This window comes from Pelophylax lessonae (genome assembly GCF_965119305.1).
Source record: "Pelophylax lessonae genome assembly, chromosome: 3".
Lineage (NCBI taxonomy): Eukaryota > Metazoa > Chordata > Amphibia > Anura > Ranidae > Pelophylax > Pelophylax lessonae.
The window spans coordinates 275,142,510-275,164,949 of record NC_138770.1 but is presented as its reverse complement, the minus strand read 5'-3'; positions in this window follow the sequence as shown (position 1 = coordinate 275,164,949).

Sequence of the window (22,440 nt, the reverse complement as noted above, 5' to 3'; positions counted from 1 at the left end):
CCCTTGAAAAGATGAATTTCTAAAATAAACCTTCTCTAGTCCCTTTTATGCTGCACCATTGGTGTGATTCTGCAGCTGTCCCACATTGGTGCTAAGACCAAGAACTGAACCATTACATGATCGCTCAGTTCTTGTGACGGTCAGTCACTGCTCTTTGCTCTGCCCCTCTGGCATTCGCTGGAGAAGAGGCTGAACCTTGAGAGCTGGAGTCAGCTGTCGGGAAGCAGGGGCGAATCCCAACAATATGGTTGGGATTCTTTTACAGCCTGGAGTGGCTCATCTTATCAACTGTTTGTGTCATTGTGACCAAAAAAAGCTTTGGCCATACTTCTCTTCTCTTTTTTTAAAGCATATCTAAATGCTTAAATGAATACAGTAGATTGAAGCTCACCGGTCCTTATTATGGCTCCCTTTCCACTGTTGCGACTTGCTGTGCGACTTGACACATGTCAAGTCGCACAGCAAGTCAAAAGTCATTCATTTCCATTTGGCCCGTTCTCACTGCCGCAACTTGAGTTGCAGCGACTTGAAAAGTGGTTCGTGCACTACTTCTGGGCCAACTTCAGTGCGACTTCCTTCTATAATGAGGGACAAGTCTCACTGAAAGCCACGAACAAGTAACACTTCAGAGAAGTAGCACGACTGTAGCCACAGCAGTGGAAACGGAGCCTAAGAGATGGAGATTTTATATATGAAAAACAGTGGCTACGATTACTCCGCTCCTCATCTTCATTACATGAGATCTAGGGAAAACAAAATTGTATTCAGTGCACAGGAAGTTACAAGGACACGTCTCTCTGACAAGTTAAACGTTTTTTTTTTGTATTTGCAGAAAATGTGCTTGGCTTGAAAAAAGAAAACTAATGCCACCACATCTGAGAACAGGTAAGCTACATTATATTAAACTTTCTCTGTTTGCGCTTTTATGTCCTAAAAATATATATTGTTGGACACGAAGCAGGGGTACTCAAATGTAAACTTGAAAGGTCCACTTACCAATTTTCCATTCAGTCCAAGGTCCGGAAAATTCCAAATACAGAACGCCAACAACCAAAAAAGGCATTCCCCAAAACTTTTGAACTATACACAAAAAAATGACCTAACAAATACACAACCAATATGTGAAATATGACACTGTTTGATCCATAGATAGGAGAGACTGCAAACAGAATTTTGTGTCTTTTAGCTATTCTTCCCGTCAGCCTGATGGAAAACAAATATATATGTGCATGTAAAATAAATCTATAATTTTAACTATACAGAACTACAAAAATGTTTTTAAAAAGATGAATGTATTTCACCTGCATATCCACTGAAAATATACAGCAAAAATAGTTTGTACTACTGTAAACCATTAAAAATGAAGTCTCACTGCATTTTTAAAGAATTATTTTCATTATATTACTGTATATTTTCAGTGGATATGCAGGTGAAATACATTCATATTTTTAAAAACATTTCTGTAGTTCTGTATAGTTAAAATTTTATAGATTTAAGCATTCCCGCACTTGTCTTCCCAGTTGCTGTAGAGAAGAGACACCTTACACTCGGAAGACACTTCAGAGCACTTTCTGTGTCTTTTGTTTTAGACTTAGCAGGGCTAGTAGTAGTAGAGGCAGGAGGGGATTGAGAGAAGGAATCGTTGGAATGTGACAGTATATGGGGGTTTTTCCTCGTCGTGTCTCCTCATGAGTAGCTGAGCACCCGTGCTGTGCCTGCATAAGAGTCGGGGAGAAGTAATTCACTAGACTAGTTTTATTAGGCTTACCCCACTCCTTCCTCTTAGGTGGCATGATCGGTGGTCGGTCGGGGATGCAGGGATGGTCGGGATGCGAGTTTGGAGTGACCCTCTTCGATGTGGTAGGTCCTGGTCTGTCTGCTTGGCAAGGAGCTGAGTGCTCAGACATCCATGCACCTCGAGCAGATGTCTCTTCACCGCCTGCCGCCGAAGCCCAGCTTCCCTCAGCTCAGTGTCCACAGACTACAACTCCCGGAATGCAGCGTGGCGGGGGTGTTTAGGCGCGAGGAGGAATAAGTTTCTCCTCTGCTGTGAATGCTGGGCGGCGGGCTTGGGACGCCACTGGTTGCTAGATGCCGGATGGCCGGTGATCTAGCAACCAGTGATAAAAGGAATAGGCAGCAGCTTCAGCACAGACAGACCGCCGCGGTCCAGAGCTACGCCCGTCTGGGTCCGGATGCGGCCCGGAGTCCGCCTATTGAGGACCCGGGACCTAGAGAAACGAAGAAACTTGCAAAGCTGTGCTATGAATAGATCAGCTCTCTGCGTATCTGTCTCTAAGTCCCTTCCCGACACAGATGTTTTTCTCCTGTGTCTGAGAACTTGTCAGAAGTTGTCATGCTAACAGAGGACTGGAGCAGCAGAAAGACATGTGACTTAGGTGTACGTTTATGAAAAGTTTATGAAACGAAGTGTTTTCTCATATTTCACTTCTCGGCAATTCTCAGAGAAAATTATCTCCTAGTACCCTGTTTATGAAGCGGAGAACTTCAGTTCTCAGAGGGAGAACAGAGGAAAAGTTTTTCCCAGATCAGTGTAAAAGAGGGTGGGCTGCCTGTAAATCACGTGAAGTATTGTGAGATTACAGTGCCGCCCAGTTTAAAAAGTGAAATTGAATATAAAAATAACATGTATAGGCACATAACTAACTATCTTTTTCCACCTTTAATGTGACCTACAAACTGTACATCTCAGTTGAACAACAAACTAAAATGTTTTAGGTGGAGGGAAGTAAGAATAAAAAAAATAAAATATGGTTGCAGAAGTGTGCACACCCTTAAACTAATACTTTGTTGAAGCACCTTTTGATTTTATTACAGCACTGTCTTTTTGGGTAGGAGTCTATCGGCATGGTACATCTCGACTTGGAAAGATTCACCCACTCCTCTTTGCAAAAGCACTCCAAATCTGTCTGCGAGGGCATCTCCTGTGCACAACCCTCTTTAGATCACCCCACAGATTTTCAATCCGATTCAGGTCTGGGCTCTGGCTGGGCCATTCCAAAACTTAAATCTTCTTCTGGTACATCCATTTCTTTGTAGATTTGGATGTATGCTTTAAGTTTAGGTCTTTGTCATGGTGTTGTATCAGGAGTAAGGACCTAGTTCCTTGCTTGGATATCTGGTCCTGGCAATTTTTTTCTTTTTAGATAACCTTTTTTTTTCTCCTGGATTTTTTCCTGTGAGATCTACAATCAAACTGCCAGACTGGGCTTCGGGCTGGATAATATAGATCCTGTGGTCCTCCCAGTCTGGCGAATGTGTAGACCTCAGCTCCGTGCTAGCTCGGCAGCGACCTAGCCCCACTGGACGGGGGCTGGCCTGCGAATTGAACGTCTTGGGAGGTCGTATACAACCGAGTCTGCCTGAGTTACAGCGTTCCTCATGGCCGACAGCTCCCCATTTTGATGGAGAGGAGGTTCTGTCTAGAGAATTGCATGCCTGGTTCTTGGTAGGGTAAGTAACTGTCCCCCATCTCCCCCTGGAGGGTTTTGGGGTGGACATGGACCCCTCCATGGGACAGTTGGACCCCTGGGTTCCCCTCCTTCCCGTTAGGCATCCCCCTCATCGGTCTGGTGATCCCTGTGGGCCATCTCACCCCCCCATCCCACTTCACTGACGCTTGGGCCGTCGGGTGGCTTTGTTCACTGCCTGGAGGGGGGTGCACCTTGACGACCAGACAATCGGCTGGGGGGGGGGGGCTGTAACTGGTGGGCCTTTGCCATTTTCTGAGGCTTAGGGATCCCTCCTGGGTCCCTGTGAGCCGCGTGGTGCTGCAACTTTCTTTTAGCCTGTGTGCGATTTTGGCGGTGGGAGCCCCTCATCCCCTGGTGCTGACTACTGTATCTTTTCATTCCCTGATCACCATTTGTGCAGTGCAGATTCTCCTGGTAGCTTCGGTGCCTGGTTTCTGTGGGGTGTTTAGTCTGGTGGGGTCCTCTCCCTCTCTCCTGAGGAGAGATTGGTGCACTGTGGCTGGCAACCGTTTGGGCTACCAGAGCAGTGGGGGTTGCCCCTTGGCAGCGTGTTACACTTTTTTGTGCGGTCCCCTTGGTGACTTATGGAGTCTTTGGAGCATATCTCCCCACCTGATCCCCTCTCTGAGGCTGCGGGGCCCTCTGGGTCCCATCCATCGATACACTGATGGTTCTGGAGTCCTTGGTGTCCTGGGTGGAGGTGACTTTTGGGTAACATGCTGACAAAAAGCGCCCCCCGCCTTTGCCTCATCTGTCCCATCAGATCCTGTATCTGATTCATCCACCGTGGACGTGGGTCACCCTGCTGGGTTTGTGACCACGCGCCCTGAATCCTCAGATAGTGAGGAGGATTCCTCCATTTCTGCAAGCGCGTACGAAAAGGCACTGCTGGACGCGCTGATTTTAGCTATGCGTGAGACTTAAAAGATGGAGGATGCAGCGGAGGCACAGGTTCCCTTTTGGCATTCACAAGACATCAGAGCAGAAAAGGTGTTCCTTTTTCCCCTCCTATTTTGACAGAATTGTCACTAAATAGTGGGAACGACCAAAGCGTCCCCTTGGGGTGACTAAGCGATTTTGCTAGGCTATACGCCTATGAGGAGTCCCTTCTTCAGATTGAACAGGGCAACCATAATTCCGGTTGAAGAGTCCCCGGCCTTAAGGACCCAGCTGACAGGAAGACCCTGGCTGGTTCAGCACGGAGGCAGATTTTCACCGTTGTGCTGGTGTCACAGACTGGGCTAGACTTTTGCGCTGTGACCTGGAGGGGGAGTAGCTCCCCCTGCCTTTTGATGAGCTGGGGGACCAGCTGGTTCAGGGGCTGGGGCTGCAGTTTATCTTGATGTCTCTTTGGATGTGGCTCGGCTCTCTGTTTCAGCAGTGGTCCTTCTGCATTTCTTTTGGCTCAAATGCTGGTCTGCGGACCAGACTTCTAGAAAGGCCTTGACTGATCTTGCCTTTCAAGGAGATCGCCTGTTTGGAGCTACCCTGGATGACATCATTAAAGGTCTCACGGGGGGTGGCGGGAAGGAGAGAGTACCTTTTCTTCCGCAGGCTACTAAGGGCAAGGACCCTCATCATAGACGTGAGCCCTCCTTCCCGGCTCATACATTTTTTTCGTCGCTCAGGGTTGACTGACAAGGGATTAGAGCCCTTTGGGGCCTCCTCTGGAGGGTCCAAGCAAACTTGGCCTGGCAAGTAGAGAGAGGGCTTCTCCAGACCTGCGGACAAGGCCCCTTCTGCGCAAGGGTGCGCCTTACCTGTATCTGGGGTGGGGGGACATCTTCGCTGGTTCCCGGACCCGTGGACTCCCCTAGTACAAGTCAGGTGTGTCCATGAGGTCATTGGGTCCGGCTACAAGATTGAGTTTCGTTCTTACGCTCCGGTAAGGTTCTTCCTTTTAACGTGCAACTGTCCCTGGTCCGCTTACAGGCTCTTTTTGGAGCCGTGCAAGACCTTTTAATATAAAGGGTGATGGTCCCGGTTCCGACTTCAGAACTTTTTCAGGAGTTTTTACTCAAACCTGTTTACAGTCCCCAGGAAGGAAGGCAAGGTGTGTCCAATTCTGGTCCTCAAGACTTTGTGCGTGTGCAGAAGTTCACAGTGGAGTCCGTTTACATGGTGGTGGCTTCCCTGTATCAGGGGGATTTTTCTCGTCTCCATCAACATCAAGGACACTTATCTTCACATTCCAATATGTGTCGCTCTCCAGAGCGCTTCCTCTGATTTTACGTGGCAGAGGAGCATTATCAGTTTGTGGCGTTATCCTTTGGTCGCGCTTCTGCTCCTCGGGTCTTCACAGAAGTGTTGGCCCCAGTGTCAGCATTGTTACACCAATTGGGGAACGTGGTACTGGGCTACTTGGATGACCTCCTTCTATGAGCAGAGTCTCCTACTGCTTTGGTGGAAAACCTGGAAATCACCATACAAACTTGAGGGTGTTTGACTGGATTCTGAATTTTCAGAAGTCTGCTCTGGTTCCATCCACAAAGCTGGACTATCTGGGTCTGACTCTGCCTTAGCCAGAGTGCTCTTTCCTCTGAACAAACTCCAGAAATTGCAGGCTGTAATTCGTCTCCTGATGTCCAGCAGATGGTATTTCCTCCAGACTTGCATGCGGGTGCTGGGCCGGATAGTTTCTACCTTTTTGATGCGGTTCTGTTTGCACAGTTCCATACGAGGTCCCTGCAAGGGAGATTCCGGCCAAATGGGACAAAAATCCGCAGTCTCTGGACAGTCTGATCCGGCTAAGCCGGGGAACGAGGGAGTCCCTAATATGGTGGCTTCGTGCTTCGACTGAAGCCCTTTCTCCCCTTGTATTGGCCAGTAGTCACCATGGATGCCAGCCTGTCTAGATGGAGATCAATGTCTTGGTACTCCGAGCAATCAGACTGTGCCTGGAACATTGGGATGTCCAGTGGGCATTCAGTCGAACAATGCTATGGCCGTGGCTTATGCCAATCACCAGGGGGGCACAAGAAGTGACCTGGCGGCTCTGGCTTTCTAAGGTGGGCAGAACGATTTGTTCCAGTCCCCTCCTCCGTACACATTCCCGGGGTGGAAAACTGGCAGGCGGATTACCTCAGCCGGCAGGCGTTGGATTAGGGCTGTAACTAACGATTATTTTCATAATTGATTCGATAAATCGACTAATCGGATAAAAATCTAAAAAAAAAGGTTTATAATTAAGTTAATAATCCTTGAATATTTATATACAGTGGTAATTATAAATATCCAACTATATAGTTTGATATTTATTTAATCTACTCTGAGACAGATATATGTATTATTAGAGGTTTAAATGTGGTACATATCAGACACAGAGAGCAAAATTTTAAAAATTTGAAGATACCTAAAAAACTGTTTTGCAAATTTTCAGACCGGGTTGTTATAATATTCATAACACACTCCCTTGTAATAGGCAGGTAGCTTGATGCAAGTTCCCTACGCCTGCTGTCACTTATGCTGGCCATCCACAAACAAATTTTTCTTTAGAACATGGAAGAATATTCATCTGATTTCTAACAATTGGTGGGGTCCATTCGGTGTTCGGTGTCAACCACAGTGACAGGAAATTTTTGAAGGTGCCGAATAGAAAACTTCTCGTTCAAACTAATCTTCAAATAGTGTGTGTGGTTTTTGCTTAGAAATTATATTCCGTTTAAAATTGAATGTTAAAAGCAAGTGGAATTTTCAAACTCTTGTCCATTCAATGAATATACAAATAAAAAATTATTACAAATATTCATGCAAATATTCTTGTCCAAAAATCAATACATGTATAGGCAGCATAAGACATTTAGTAGTAGCAGCATGTTTTTTTGATCACCTGTCATGATGGGGTTAAAAAAAAAATAACCCTATCAAAGTAGTACTAGAAGCAGACTTTTTATTTTTTTATTTTTTTCATGGATAGAATAATTTTAAATATAATGCACAATACTGGTTTACTTTTACTTTAAGACTTGATTCACACTAGCGCGGCTTTAGGCGACTTGTCCCCGTTCTAATAGGAGCGACACAAGTCGCTCCGACTTAGAAAAAGGTCCTGTACTACTTCGGGGCGACCTCGGAGCGACTTGCATTGACTTCCATTATGTGAAGTCCATGCAAGTCGCTCCGAAGTCGTGGTGCATGGGGATGCACAAGTCGCCCCCGAAGTAGTACAGAGTCGTGCCGCCCCAGTGTGAAATGAGTCTTAATGTAATTGTAATGCTTTCTATCAGCTTTCAGCTTCTCTGGGTTCAGATGCTGATCTTCCCTGCACAGAGCACTTAAAGTGATTGTAAACATACTTTTTTTTTTTTTTTTTACAGCAACAAACTTGTCATACTTACCCATTCTGTGTAAAGGTTTTGCACAGAGCAGCACTGATTCTCCTCTTCTGCAACCCACCCATGGCACTTCTGGTTCCTCCTGCGTTCAAAGTGCCCCTATAGGAAGCAGCAAAGTATAGTACTGTATAGAGTGTTCCTTTAGCAAGGTAAAAACAACTTCTGCCTTTAGAATCACCTGGTCCCTTCTCTTGCTCAGGACTACATTTTCCATGAGACATTGCTCCTCACACATTCACATTCACAAGTTCTCTGCCATCTACATACATGTATAGACGATGTACTGAGCTGTATGTGCGCTGCACCGTATTTTCCGATATGTAAACAATGCATTTTGTATGCAGGACAACTAATCGGCTGACCATCTAATCGATTAGGAAAATAATTAACAACTATTTTCCTAATCAATTAGTTGTCTCAGCCCTACATCAGACCAAGGAGAGTGGTCCCTAGGGGTGGGGCATCCCGAGGTGGATCTGTTGGCGTCCCGGCTCAACAGAAGGGTGCAGAGGTTTGTGGCTCAGTCACGGGACTCTCTGGCGGATGCCACTGATGCGCTGATGGCCCAGTGGGCTCAGTGTCGTCTGATTTACACCTTCTCTCAATCTTCTCCCAAAACTTCTACTCCGTTTCGAGGCAGAAGGGATTCTGGTCATCTTGGGGACCCTGGACTGGCCTCGCCGGGCTTGATGCGGCTGGTCGCCAACGTTCCTTGGAAGCTTCCTCTAAGGGAGGATCTGCTGTCCCAAGGACCAATCTTCCATCCTCTTTACAGCGGCTGGCTTTGACGGCTTGGCTGTTGGAACGCCAGGTGCTGATGGATAGAGGTTTGTCTGAGTCAGGGATTCCAACGCTGTTAAAAGCTAGTAAATCAACTTCTAGGAGGATCTACAATTGTTCATGAAAGTCATGCGTTGCATGGTGTAAGTCTCTTGGGGTTCATCCTCCCTTTTTTCGGTGGTTCGGATCTTGACCTTCCTTCAATGGGGGGCCTTGAGTACTATCAAGGGTCAGGTGTCCGCCTTAGCGGTCTTCTAACAGCCCTTGGCCACATAATCCTTGGTGTATACTTTTTTTCAGGGAGTTAGGCAATTGACCCCTCCAGTGCGGTCTCTGTTGCTGCCTTGGGACCTCAATTTGGTGCTCTGTCCTCCAGAAGCCTCCTTTTGAGAATCTTCGGGAGATTCCCCTGCTTACTGTCCCAGAAGGTGGCCTTTTTGGTGGTTTTCACTTCTGCAGGCAGGGTTTCGGAATAGGCAGGGTTATCCTGTCATCAGGCATCCATGACACAGGTTTGCAAGGCGGCCACCTGGTCAACGGTGCACACTTTCACAAAGTTCTTTAAAGTGAATGTGTTGGCATCTGTGGATGCTTCCTTTGGCCGCAAGGTTTTGCAGGTTGCTGTTTAGAGGACCTGATCCTCTGTGAGAGTGTGTGTTTTTTTCAGGTAAGCTTCAGTTTTGGTTGATCTCCTGTTTACCTGGTTGGCTATAGTTCGCTTTGGGAATTTATTTTTCGCTGTTCCCACCCCTCATGTTTAACACTGCTTTGGGACGTCCCAATGGTTAAGAAGACCAGGAACTGTGTCTGTCAATGAACGAAAAAAGTAAAAGCCATTTCTTTGATGATCGAATGAACGAAAATGTACAGAAAGTTTTGTATATCAATTATTTTAATACAGCTTCAATTATAACACAACAACCACTTTTTTGCTTTAAGGATTTCCCCGACAAATTCTGTAGAATGAGTTGCAATTTAATCCTGGATAAAACAGTATGATAGTAGAATGCATAAGTTGAAGCTTGCCCTGTTTCCATAGCAACTGCTGCAGTATTTGGGAATGACCTTTTGGTTTCCTCTTCTTTTTTTTTTTTTTTTTTTCTTTTCCCATTAAGCATATTTAAATCTAGTCAATAGACTAAATTTAAATGATAACCTGCATGCGTTGAGGAAACAATCTTGACAGTTTGATATTTGAGGAAGGGTTAGAAACTTCTGTCAGGTTCTCCTATCCTCCATTTCCTTGAGATACCCATTAAATAGGCAGGCATTCAAGGGGAAATCCAGTCAACCAGTACACTTAACAGCAGTTAGGTTCCGTTCACACCTAGGCGTCCCAGATCTTGGGTGGAATCGCTGCAAAATACGAGATGCAGTTGCAATCCCATTGCTTTCAATAGCACCCCAAACATAACACGGTTTTGTAGCGATTACTGTAGTAATGTCACTGATCTCCCCCCCCCCCCAAAAGTGGCAAAAATGTCAGGGGTCCGATATGTCCGCCGCAGTGTCGCAATCCCGCTAAAAATCACAGATCGCCGCCATTACTAGTAAAATTAGGTAATGCCATAAATCTTTCCCCTAGTTTGTAGACGCAATAACTTTTGCAAAAATGAATCAAAATATGCTTGTTTTGGATTTTTTCTTACCGCAAATATGTAGCAGAATTCAAATTGGCCTAAAAGGATGAAAAATTTTTTTTTTTGGGGGGGGGGGGGGGGGGGAATTGTTGTATAGCAGAAAGTGAAATAAATATATATATATATATATATATATATATATATATATATATAATTTTTTTTTTTTTTTCCCGGAATTGTCGTTTTTTTTTTTTTTTTTTTGTTTATATCGCAATAAATAAAAATTGCACATGTGATTAAAAGAGGCCCTGTCATGCTTCTTTCTATTACAAGGGACGTTTACATTCCTTGCAATAGGAATAAAAGTGATAAAAAAAAAACTTTTGAAGTGGCAGTAAAAACAAAAAAAAAGGAAAATAAATAAGAAAAAAATAAATTTAAAGTGCCCCGTCCCTCCAAGTTCGCACACAGAAGCGAACGCATATGCAAATCGTGCCCACATATGTAAACTGTGTTCAAACCGCACATGTTGGGTATTGCCTTGATCGTTAGAGAGCAGTTATTCTAGCACAAGATTTCCTCTAACTCTCTAAAGAGGTAACCTGTAAAAAATTCTAAAGAGTCGTCTATGGAGATTTTTAAGTACAGTAGTTTGTCGCTATTCCATGAGCGTTCGTAATTTTGAAGCATGACATGTTGGGTATCCATTTACTCAGCATAACATCTTTCACATTATACATAAAATTTTCTTTTCTTTTTTTTTTTTTTTTTTTATTCCAAAAAGTTGATTTTTTCCAAACAAAAATTGCATTTGTAAGACCACTGCGTGAATGCGGTGTGACAAAGTATTGTAAAAATCTCCATTTTAATCTGTGGAATCTCTGCTAAAAAAAAAATGTTTGGGGGTTCCTTAGTCCTTAAGAGTTAAGAATTTTTGTTTTGCATCATAAGGGCTGTTAAATCGCTCTGGCGTGCCCCCTATGGCGCGATCACATAACCGCTGTTTCTGGTGAGCAGCTGAGTATCAAATGATTTTTATGACCAATTATAGCAATCGCATGATTACATGCAAGCAAAACTCTCATGAATGGAAGTCGTTCATGATAATTTGCTTACTGTTGTAATGCTGTGATTGGCCCACAACTATCACAAGGTACCTGGGCCAATCACAGCACTGTGTGATTACCTGTAGCCAATCACAACATCACAATGCGTGTGTGTGTATAGATAGATAGATATACAGTATCAAACAAAAGTGAATACACCGCTCACATTTTTGTAAATATTTTATTATATTTTTCATGTGACAACACTGAAGAAATTACACTTTGCTACAATGTAAGGTAATGAGTGTACAGCTTGTAGAACAGTGTAAATTTGCTGTCCCCTCAAAATAACTACACACAGCCATTAATGTTTAAACCTCTGGCAACAAAAGTGAGTACACCCCTAAGTGATGATGTCCAGATTGGGCCCAAAGTGTCAATATTTTGTGTGGCCACCATTTTTTTTCAGCACTGCCTTAACCCACTTGGGCATGGAGTTCACCAGAGCTTCACAGGTTGCCACTGGAGTTCTTTCTCTCCTCCATTATGACATCATGGAACTGGTGGCAGTTAGAGACCTTGCACTCCTCCACCTTCCGTTTTAGGATTCCTTACAGATGCTTAATAGGGTTTAGGTCTGGAGACCTGATTGGCCAGTCCATCACCTTTACCCTCAGCTTCTTCAGCAAGGCAGAGGTGTGTTTGGGGTCGTTATCGTGTTGGAATACTGCCCTGCGGCCCTGTCTCCGAAGGGAGGGGGATCATGCTCTGCTTCATTATGTCACAGTATATGTTGGCATTCATGGTTCCCTCAATGAACTGTAGCTCCCTAGTGCCGGCAGCACTCATGCAGCCCCAAACCATGACACTCCCACCACCATGCTTGACTGTAGGCAAGACACACTTGTCTTTGTACTCCTCACCTGGTTGCCTCCACAAACACTTGACACCATCTGAAACAAATAAGTTTATCTTGGTCTCATCAGACCACAGGACATGGTTCCAGTAATCCATGTCCTTTGTCTTCAACAAACTGTTTGCTGCCTTTCTTGTGCATCATCCTTTAGAAGAGGCTTCCTTCTGGGACAGCAGCCATGCAGACCAATTTGATGCAGTGTGCGGCGTATGGTCTGAGCACTGACAGGCTGACCCCTCCCACCCCTTCCACCTCTGTAGCAATGCTGGCAGCACTCGTATGTCTATTTCCCAAAGACAACCTCTGGATATGACGCTGAGTACGTGTGCTCAACTTCTTTGGTCGACCATGGAGAGTCCTGTTCTGAGGGGAACCTGTCCTGTTAAACCGCTGTATGATCTTGGCCACCGTGCTGCAGCTCAGTTTCAGGATCTTGGCAATCTTCTTGTAGCCTAGGCCATCTTTATGTAGAGCAACAATTCTTTTTTTCAGATCCTCTGAGTTCTTTGCCATGAGGTGCCATGTTGAACTTCCAGTGACCAGTAGGGGTGATGAAAATAATCGTTGCATCGATGCATCGCGATGCGGCCTTGAACGATTCAAATCCGATGCTGAGGACCGGCCGCATCGATGCGTGGATGACGTCATCCCGGCTCCCCCCGCCTCTTTCCGAGGGCAGCCCTGCTGGCTGCCCGTGCACTCAAATGTTAAAACAAATTAGTGTCAGTGAAAAGGGGGTTGTGTACCAGCGCTATGGAGTTTCAGTACAAAATCTATTAGTGGTGTAAGCTGCCTCCAACCTACCTCTGAGGTAGTAGATTAGGAAAAATGCAAGAAATGTTGGACCCGGATTACAACACGTGGCACTTGGTATTATTAGCACTTGGTACTTTATACAGATGTATGATATATGACACCTTTAATGTGGTACACTGAGCACAGCCCAGGTTAAACCTATTGATGTTTTTAACGGCACGTAGCACTTTCTATGTATTGATTGCACTACATGCACTTTTATAGCACATAAAGCACATATTTGCACAATACTAATTTAAAAGTGGTAGCGCCGGGTCCAACATTTCTTGCATTTTTCCTAAATTAGTGTCAGTGACTAAGTTTCAGGGACACTTCCAGTGTGTAAGGGTTATTGTAAACTGATGCCTGATTTTACCTTATCTCCGGTCTTTCATCTCCGTCAGTCACATGCCCTCTTGCCTCCTCCTCCTCCCCCCCCCCTCCTCCCGCCAGCGGAGTGCATGAGTGCAGACTAACAATGAAAATACCGGAGATAATAAGGTAACCACTCAGGCATCAGTTTACATTAACCCTTAAACACTGGAAGTGTCCCTGAAACTGAGTCACTGACACTAATTTGTTTTAACTTTTGAGTGCACTGGCAGCCGGCAGGGCTTTCCTGTGAAGTGCAGGGGGGGGGGGGGCTGCTATATAATGTTAATTGGCTGTGTTATGTCAATGGGGGGGCTGTGTTATGTAAATGGGGGCTGTTGGCAGTAATCGTGATGCATCACTTATCGTTCACATGATAATCATAATCAAATCGAATCGTGAGACCAGTGAAGATGCGCAGCCCTAGTGCCTAGTATGAGAGATTGAAAGCGATAACACCAAATTTATTACACCTTCTCCCCATCCACACCTGGGACCTTGTAACACTAACGAGTCACATGACACCAGAAAATGGCTAATTGGGCCCACTTAGGGTTGTACTCACTTTTGTTGCCAGTGCTTAAAACATTAATGGCTGTGTGTTGAGTTACAGTTGGGCAAAAAAGTATTTAGTCAGCCACCGATTGTGCAAGTTCTCCCAATATAAAAAGATGAGAGAGGCCTGTAATTTCCATCATAGGTATACTTCAACTATGAGAGACAAAATAAGAAAAAGAAAATCCAGAAAATCACATTGTCTGTCTGATTTTTAAAGCATTTATTTGCAAATTATGGTGGAAAAATAAGTATTTGGTCAATACAGGGTTCGTACGGTTAATGAAAAACCTGGAAAAGTCATGGAATTTCAAAATGGCAATTTCCAGGCCTGGAAAAGTTTTGGAAAATAATTTAACCCACAAAGTTTTGGAAAAGTCATGGAAATTTGTTTCACAATCACTGTATATTCGAATATGCAGAAAAGAGAGAAAGGCGCCACTCAGTATAGCAGATGTAAATAATTTTATTTTATTAAAAACTTACATGAGGTAAGCGTCTATCTTCGTAGCTCCGCGTCCTTCCGGGTCCGCTGTGTTTCCATCCCTGAGGCTGGCCAGCAACCGGGAGATGACACTAGTAGAGAACCAATCAGGGGACTCAGTCAGATCGAGGCAGCGGTAAAGTTTGTGCGGCCCTCCAGTGAGGTATGCGCTTCACCGCTGCCTCGATCTGACTGAGTCCCCTGATTGGTTCTCCCCTAGTGTCATCTCCCGGCTGCTGGCCAGCCTCAGGGACGGAAACACCGCGGACCCGCAAGGACGCCGAGCTATGAAGATAGACGCTTACCTCAATTTAAGTTTTTTAATGTGTCAATAAAATAATTTTCATCTGCTACACGGAGTGGCACCTTTCTCTCTTTTCTGCCTGTTCATGGGACTGTTGCTTTGGCCTAACAAAGATCTGCCCTCGATGTAAGCGCCACATTTGTGCATCTGTGCCATCCACACCAGTCCTGCTGCACCTTATCCATCAGGACTGTACACTACAAAGCTTGTCATTTATTTTAGTAAAAATATGCTGGGTGTAACATGGATTTTCTTCTTATTTAACATGTATACATAGACATTTCATGAAACATTAGGTCATGAATATTTACTTGAAGTCATGGAAAAGTCATGGAATTTTATTGGTAAAAATGTGTACGAACCCTGTCAATAACTAAAGTTCATCTCAATACTTTGTTATATACCCTTTGTTGGCAATGACAGAGGTCAAACATTTTCTGTAAGCCTTCACAAGGTTTTCACACACTGTTGCTGATTTTTTTGGCCCATTCCTCAATGCAGATCTCCCCTAGAGCAGTAGTGATTTGGGGCTGTCACTGGGGAACACGGACTTTCAACTCCCTCCAAAGGTTTTCTATGGGGTTGAGATCTTGAGAATGGCTAGGCAACTCCAGGACCTTGACATGCTTCTTACAAAGCCACTAGTTCGTTGCCCAGGCATTGTGTTTTCTGATCATTGTCATGCTGAAAGACCCAGCCACGTTTTAGTCTTCAATGCCCTTGCTGATGGAAGGAGGTTTACACTCAAAATCTCACAATACATGGCCCCATTCATTCTTTCCTTTGACTGGATCGGTCTTCCTGGTCCCTTTGCAGAAAAACAGCCCCAAAGCATGTTGTTTCCACACCCATGCTTCACAGTAGGTATGGTGTTCTTTGGATGGAACTCGGCATTCTTTCTCCTCCAAACACGAGTTGAGTTTTTACCAAAAAGTTCTACTTTGGTTTCATCTGACCATATGACATTCTCCCAATCATCTTCTGGATCATCCAAATGCACTCTAGCAAACTTCAGACGGGCCTGGACATGTACTGGCTTAACCACTTGCCGACCGCCGCACGACTATCTACGGCGGCGGTCAGCCCCTCACAGGCAAAGTGACGTAGGTCTACGTCGCTCGCCTGTGAGGGTTTAGGGAGCGCGCGCGCCGCCGGAGGCGCGCTCCCGCGTGGTCACGGACCCCCCCGCGCGTGTGGCCGGCGGACCCGATCGCCGCCGGCCACTCTGCGATCGGCGGGGGAGAGGGAGAAAGTCAGGCAGCTTGTGTAAACAAGCTGCCTGTCATTCTCCTCTCTGTATGAGAGATGATCACATGAATCTACTATGTAGATCCATTGATCACTCTGCATACAGTTGAAGCCACAGCCAATCACAGTTAGAATCACGCCCCTAGGGACACACACAGCCCCTCCCTCTCAAATAAAGTTAACCCCTTCACTACCAGTGTATTTTTACAGTAACAGTGCATATATATAGCACTGATTACTGAAGAAATGTCACTGGTAACCCCAAAAGTGTCAAAAATGTCAGTCAAGGGTCCGATCTGTCCGCCGCAATGTCGCAGTACCGCAAAAAAAATCGCAGATCGCTGCCATTACGCGTTAAAAAAAAAAAACAACAAAAATGACAAAAATCTTTCCCTTTGTTAGTAAACGCAATAACTTTTGCGCAAACCAATCAAAATTTTTTTTTTACCAAACATAGGTAGCATAAAACAAATTGGCCGAAAATATTAAAAAATTTTGATTTTTACATTTTTTTTGGGGGGAATTTTATATAAAAAAAGGGAAAAATATTGCTATTTTTGCAAAATTTACGCTCTTTTTTTGTTTAAAGCGCGTGATCAAAAAATCGCACAGGTGATCAAATACTGCCAAAAGAAAGCTCTGTTTGTGGGAAAAAAAGGACGCCAAATTCGTTTAGGTACAGCGTCGCACGACCGCGCTTTGTCCGTTAAAGTCACGCAGTGCCGAATCGCAAAATACCCTCTGGTCGTTTAGCAGCCAAATCCTCCGGGGCTTAAGTGGTTAAGCAGGGGGACTCCACATCTGGCACTGCAGGAATTGAGTCCTTGGCGGCGTAGTGTATTACTGATGGTAGCCTTTGTTACTTTGGTCCCAGCTCTCTGCAGGTCATTCACTAGTTCCCCCAGTGTGGTTCTGGGATTTTTGCTCACTGTTCTTGTGATCATTTTGACCCCACGGGGTGAGATCTTGCATGGAGTCCCTGATCGAGGGAGATTATCATTGGTCTTGTATGTCTTCCATTTTTTAATAATTGCTCCCACAGTTGATTTCTTCACACCAAGCTGCTTGCCTATTGCAAATTCAGTCTTCCCAGCCTGGTGCAGGTCTACAATTTTGTTTCTGGTGTCCTTCAACAGCTCTTTGGTCTTGGCTATAGTGGAGTTTGAAGTGTGACTGTTTGAGGTTGTGGACAGGTGTCTTTTATACTAATAACAAGTTCAAACAGGTGCCATTAATACAGGTAACGAGTGGAGGACAAAGGAGCCTCTTAAAGAAGAAGTTACAGGTCTGTAAGAGACAGAAATCTTGCTGGTTTGTAGGTGACCAAATACTTATTTTACTGAGGAATTTACCAATTCATTAGAAATCCTACAATGTGATTTCCTGGATTCTCCCCCCCCCCCCCCCCATTCTGTCTCTCATAGTTGAAGTTTACCTATAATAAAAATTACAGGTCTCTCCCTCTCCCCCTCTCTCCCCTCTCTCCCTTGGAATTATATGGATTTCTGCACAAATCGGTCATAAAATGTGATCTGATCATCATCATCATCTAAGTCACAACAATAGACAACCACAGTCTGCTTAAACTAATGACACACACAGAATGAAATGTTGCCATGTTTTTATTGAACACACCATGTAAACATTCACAGTGCAGGTGGAAAAAAGTATGTGAACCCCTAGACTGACATCTCCAAGAGCTAATTGGAGTGAGATGTCAGCCAACTGGAGTCCAATCAATGAGATGAGATTGGAGGTGTTGGTTACAGCTGCCCTGCCCTATAAAAAACACACACCAGTTCTGGGTTTGCTTTTCACAAGAAGCATTGCCTGATGTGAATGACGCCTCGCACAAAAGAGCCTCAAGACCTACGATTAAGAATTGTTGACTTGCATAAAGCTGGAAAGGGTTATAAAAGTATCTCCAAAAGCCTTGCTGTTCATCAGTCCACGGTAAAACAAATTGTGTCTATACATGGAGAAAGTTCAGCACTGCTGCTACTCTGCCTAGGAGTGGCCATCCTGTAAAGATGACTGCAAGAGAACAGCACAGACTGCTCAATGAGGTGAAGAAGAATCCTAGAGTGCCAGCTAAAGACTTACAAAAGTCACTGGCAAATGCTAACATCCCTGTTATCGAATCTACAATACGTAAAACACTAAACAAGAATGGATTTCATGGGAGCATACCACAGAGGAAGCCACTGCTGTCCAAACAAAACATTGCTGCACATTTACAGTTTTCACAAGAGCACCTAGATGTTCCACAGCTGTACTGGCAAAATATTCTGTGGACAGATGAAACCAAACTTGAGTTGTTTGGAAGAAACACACAACACTATGTGTGGCGAAAAAGAGGCACAGCACACCCAACCTCAAATCCTCATCCCAACTGTGAAGTATGGTGGTGGGGGCATCCTGGTTTGGGGCTGCTTTGCTGCTTCAGGGCATGGACGGATTGCTATCATCAAAGGAAAAATTAATTCCTAAGTTTATCAAGACATTTTGCAGGAGAACTTAAGGCCATCTGTCTACTAGCTGAAGCTCAACAGAAGATAGGTGTTGCAACAGGACAATGACCCAAAGCATAGAAGTAAATCAAAACCAGAATGGCTTAAACAGAAGGAAATACGCCTTCTGAAGTGGCCCAGTCAGAGTCCTGACCTCAACCCGATTGAGATGCTGTGGCATGACCTCAAGAAAGTGATTCACACCAGACACCCCAAGAATATTGCTGAACTGAAACCGTTCTCTAAAGAGGAATGGTCAAGAATTACTCCTGACTGTTGTGCACATCTGATCTGCAACTACAGGAAACGTTTGGCTGAAGTTATTGCTGCCAAATGAGGTTCAACCAGTTATTAAATCCAAGGGTTCAGATACTTTTTACACCTGCACTGTGAATGTTTACATGGTGTGTTCAATAAAAACATGGCAACATTTCATTCTTTGTGTTATTAGTTTAAGCAGACTGTGATTGTCTATTGTTGTGACTTAACCACTTTACCACCGGAGCATTTTGCTGTCTTACGTCTGGGCCACTTTTTGCGATTCGGCGCTGTGTGATTTTAACTGACAATTGCGCGGTCGTGCGACGCCGTACCCAAACGAAATTTACGTCCTTTTTTTTCCCCCACAAACAGAGCTTTCTTTTGGTGGTATTTGATCACCTGTGCGATTTTTACTTTTTGCGCTATAAACAAAAAAAGAGCGTTTATTTTGAAAAAAACAATATTTTTCACATTTTTTTTATATGAAATTCCCCCCAAAAAAGATGTAAAAACCAATTTTTTAAAAAAAATTTTGGCCAATTTGTTTTCTGCTACCTATGTTTGGTAAACAAAAATCACAATAAGCGTATTTTGATTGGTTTGCGCAAAAGTTATTGCGTTTAAGGGAAAGATTTGTCATTTCTGGTGGTTTTTTTTTAACGCGTAATGGCGGCGAGCTGCAATTTTTTTTTGTTGGACTGCGACATTGCGGCGGACAGATCGGACCCTTGACTGACATTTTTGACACTTTTGGGGGTACCAGTGACATTACTGCAGTAATCAGTGCTATATATATGCACTGTTACTGCAAAAATGCCACTGGCAGGGAAGGGGTTAATTTTATTGGAGAGGGAGGGGTTAATGTATGCCTAGTGCTTACTAACGTGTATGGGAGGAGGTGACTGAGTGACACAAGGACAGATCCAAGGTTCAGCTATGCTGAACCCTGCAATCTGACCCTGCCTGTCACTTAGGAGATCCGCCCGCTTGTGTTTACACAAGCAGGCGGATCTCTACACTAGATCCCCGACGATCGGGGAAGAGCGGCGGCGATCGCCGCTGCTCCTCCCCTGGCCCGACTCCCGCTGTGACTGAATACAACCAAAACTGTGGTAGAGAGAGGAGAGGCTGGCCTGTACAGTGCTGCAGGTTAATAAAAGTCCTCTGAGAATTTAGACCCAGTCCCAAATGGAAGAGATCACCAGATGGGGCTGGGCTGTATACAGTGCCTTGCAAAAGTATTCACCCCCTTGGCATTCTTCGTGGTTTGTTGCCTCACAACCTGGAAATTAGCATGGATTGTTTGAGAATTTGCATCATTTAATTTACAGAACATGCCCACAACTTTGAAGATGTTTTTTTTTTTTTATATATTGTGAAGCAAACAACAAATAGGACAAAATAACAGAAAAAGTCAATGTGCGTAACACCCCCCCTAAAGTCAATACTTTTATAGAGCCACCTTTTGCGGCAACCACAACTCCAAGTCGTTTTGGATAAGTCTCTTTCCACTGGGATTTTTGCCCATTCCTCCTTGCAAAACTGCTCCAGCTCCTTCGAGTTGGATGGTTTGCACTTGTGAACAGCAATCTTTAAGTCTGACAACATATTTTCTCTTGGATTGAGGTCTGGGCTTTGACTAGGCCATTCCAACATATTTACATGTTTCTCCCTTAAACCACTAAAGTGTTGCATTAGCAGTGTGTTTGGGGTCATTGTCCTGCTGGAAGGTGAACTTCCATCCTAGCCTCAAATCACGCACAGGGTGGTACAGGTTTTGCTCAAGAATATCCCTGTATTTAGCACCATCCATCTTTCCCTCAACTCTGACCAGTTTGCTAGTCTCAGCTGCTGAAAAACATCCCCACAGCATGATGCTGCCTCCACCATGTTTCACTGTGGGGATGGTGTTCTTTGGGTGATGTGATGTGTTGGGATTGCGACAGACCTAGCGTTTTCTTTGGTGGCCAAAAGTAAAATTTTAGTCTTATCAGACCAGAGCACCTTCCTCCATACATTTTGGGAGTCTCCCACATGCCTTTTCGCAAACTCAAAATGTGCCCATTTGTTTTTTGCTGAAAGTAATGGCTTTCTTCTGGCCGCTCTGCCATAAAGCCCAACTCTATGGAGCAATTTGGCATATTGTCCTATGTACAGATACTCCAGTCTCTGCTGTGGAACTCTGCAGCTCCTGCAGGGTTACCTTAGGACTCTGTGCTGACTCTCTGATGTCCTCCTTGCCGGTCCGTGAGTTTTGGTGGGCGGCTGTCTCTTGGCAGGTTTGCTGTTGTGCCATGTTCTTTCTATTTGGTTATGATAGATTTGATGGTACTCCTGGGGATCATCAAAGATTTGGATATTGTTTTATAACCTAACCCTGACTTGTACTTCTCAACAACATTGTCCCTTACTTGTTTGGAGAGTTCCTTGGTCTTCATGGCAGTGTTTGGTTAGTGGGGCCTTTCAAAAAAGGTGTGTGTATATGTAATGACAGATCATGTGACACTTAGATTGCACACAGGTGGACATCATTTCACTAATTCTGTGACTTCTGAAGGGAATTGGTTGCACCAGAGCTTTTTATGGGCTTCATAACAAAGAGGCACATGTAATAGTGTGATCATAGATGTTTATTGAAAAAATAAATAAAAATGTATCAATATACAACCATCCATCCTGCTGCAGTAGGAGAGACATTCTAGCATCAACCCATTTATGCCACAGGAGGGGTAAAGAAACGGCACCATTGCTGTCAGAGAAACAGGCATCCCTGTCACATCTCGGCCCAAAAATCCCCACTCCTGATTGATGCACGTTATACGATCGGTCCTACGACCATCCCGCAGGTACATACTGCAACACCCTCCCCAAACTACCATCTCTCATACCGCTGCAGCCATCGCCTACATGTGGCTTTTTGTTCTCCCCCCCCCCCATGCATGACTGGGTACATCATCCACTTATTTTTTGGATTGATCCCACTAACTCAGCCATCATAAACGGATCCACACCGCCCCAGGAGTCAAGAATATCCTACTCCATTACAATTAGTGGAATATATTTGTTATTATGCCCTTGATACCATTACCACTGTGCACCGGCCGGTTTTATTATTTGTCTACATGTTGTTTGTCTTGTTTCTTGTCGTCTCTACTGGTTTAGAGTCCATTCACACTGCCGCGACTTGTGAGGCGACTTGTGTGCCCTCAAGTCGCCCCAAGTCGCTTGACTTAACAAAAGCAATGTTAATCAATGAGTGCCGTCTTAATTGGCACTACTGAAGTCGCTCCGACTTCTGAAAAGGGTCCTGTACTACTTTGAGGCGACTTGTATCCGACTTGTCCCATAGACTTCAATGGGAGTCGCCTCCTTATCTTATTTAAAGCGACTTGTGATCCGACTTTCCATTAAAATGATCCTGAGCAAGAAAAAAAGATAATTTTTCTTATTTTTAGTAGCACAGGCATATGGCTTCTCTCCACCTGGGAATTTTTCTTGCAGGCATTTATCAGGCATTTTTGGAGGCAGGCATGACTTTTTTTGGATTTAGTGTTGGGGGGGGTCTAGAAAGTGTACCTGTAAAGTTTCATCTCTGTAGCATGTCCAGAACCAGAAAAAAAAAAGATAATTTTTCTTATAATTATTAATAGAGCAGGGTAGTGGCTTCTTTCCACCCGGGCATTTTTTTTGCTGGCATTTTTTGGGCGTCTTTGGAGGCATGCCTGCCTCCAATGACGCCCGATCAGCAGGACACCCTGAAT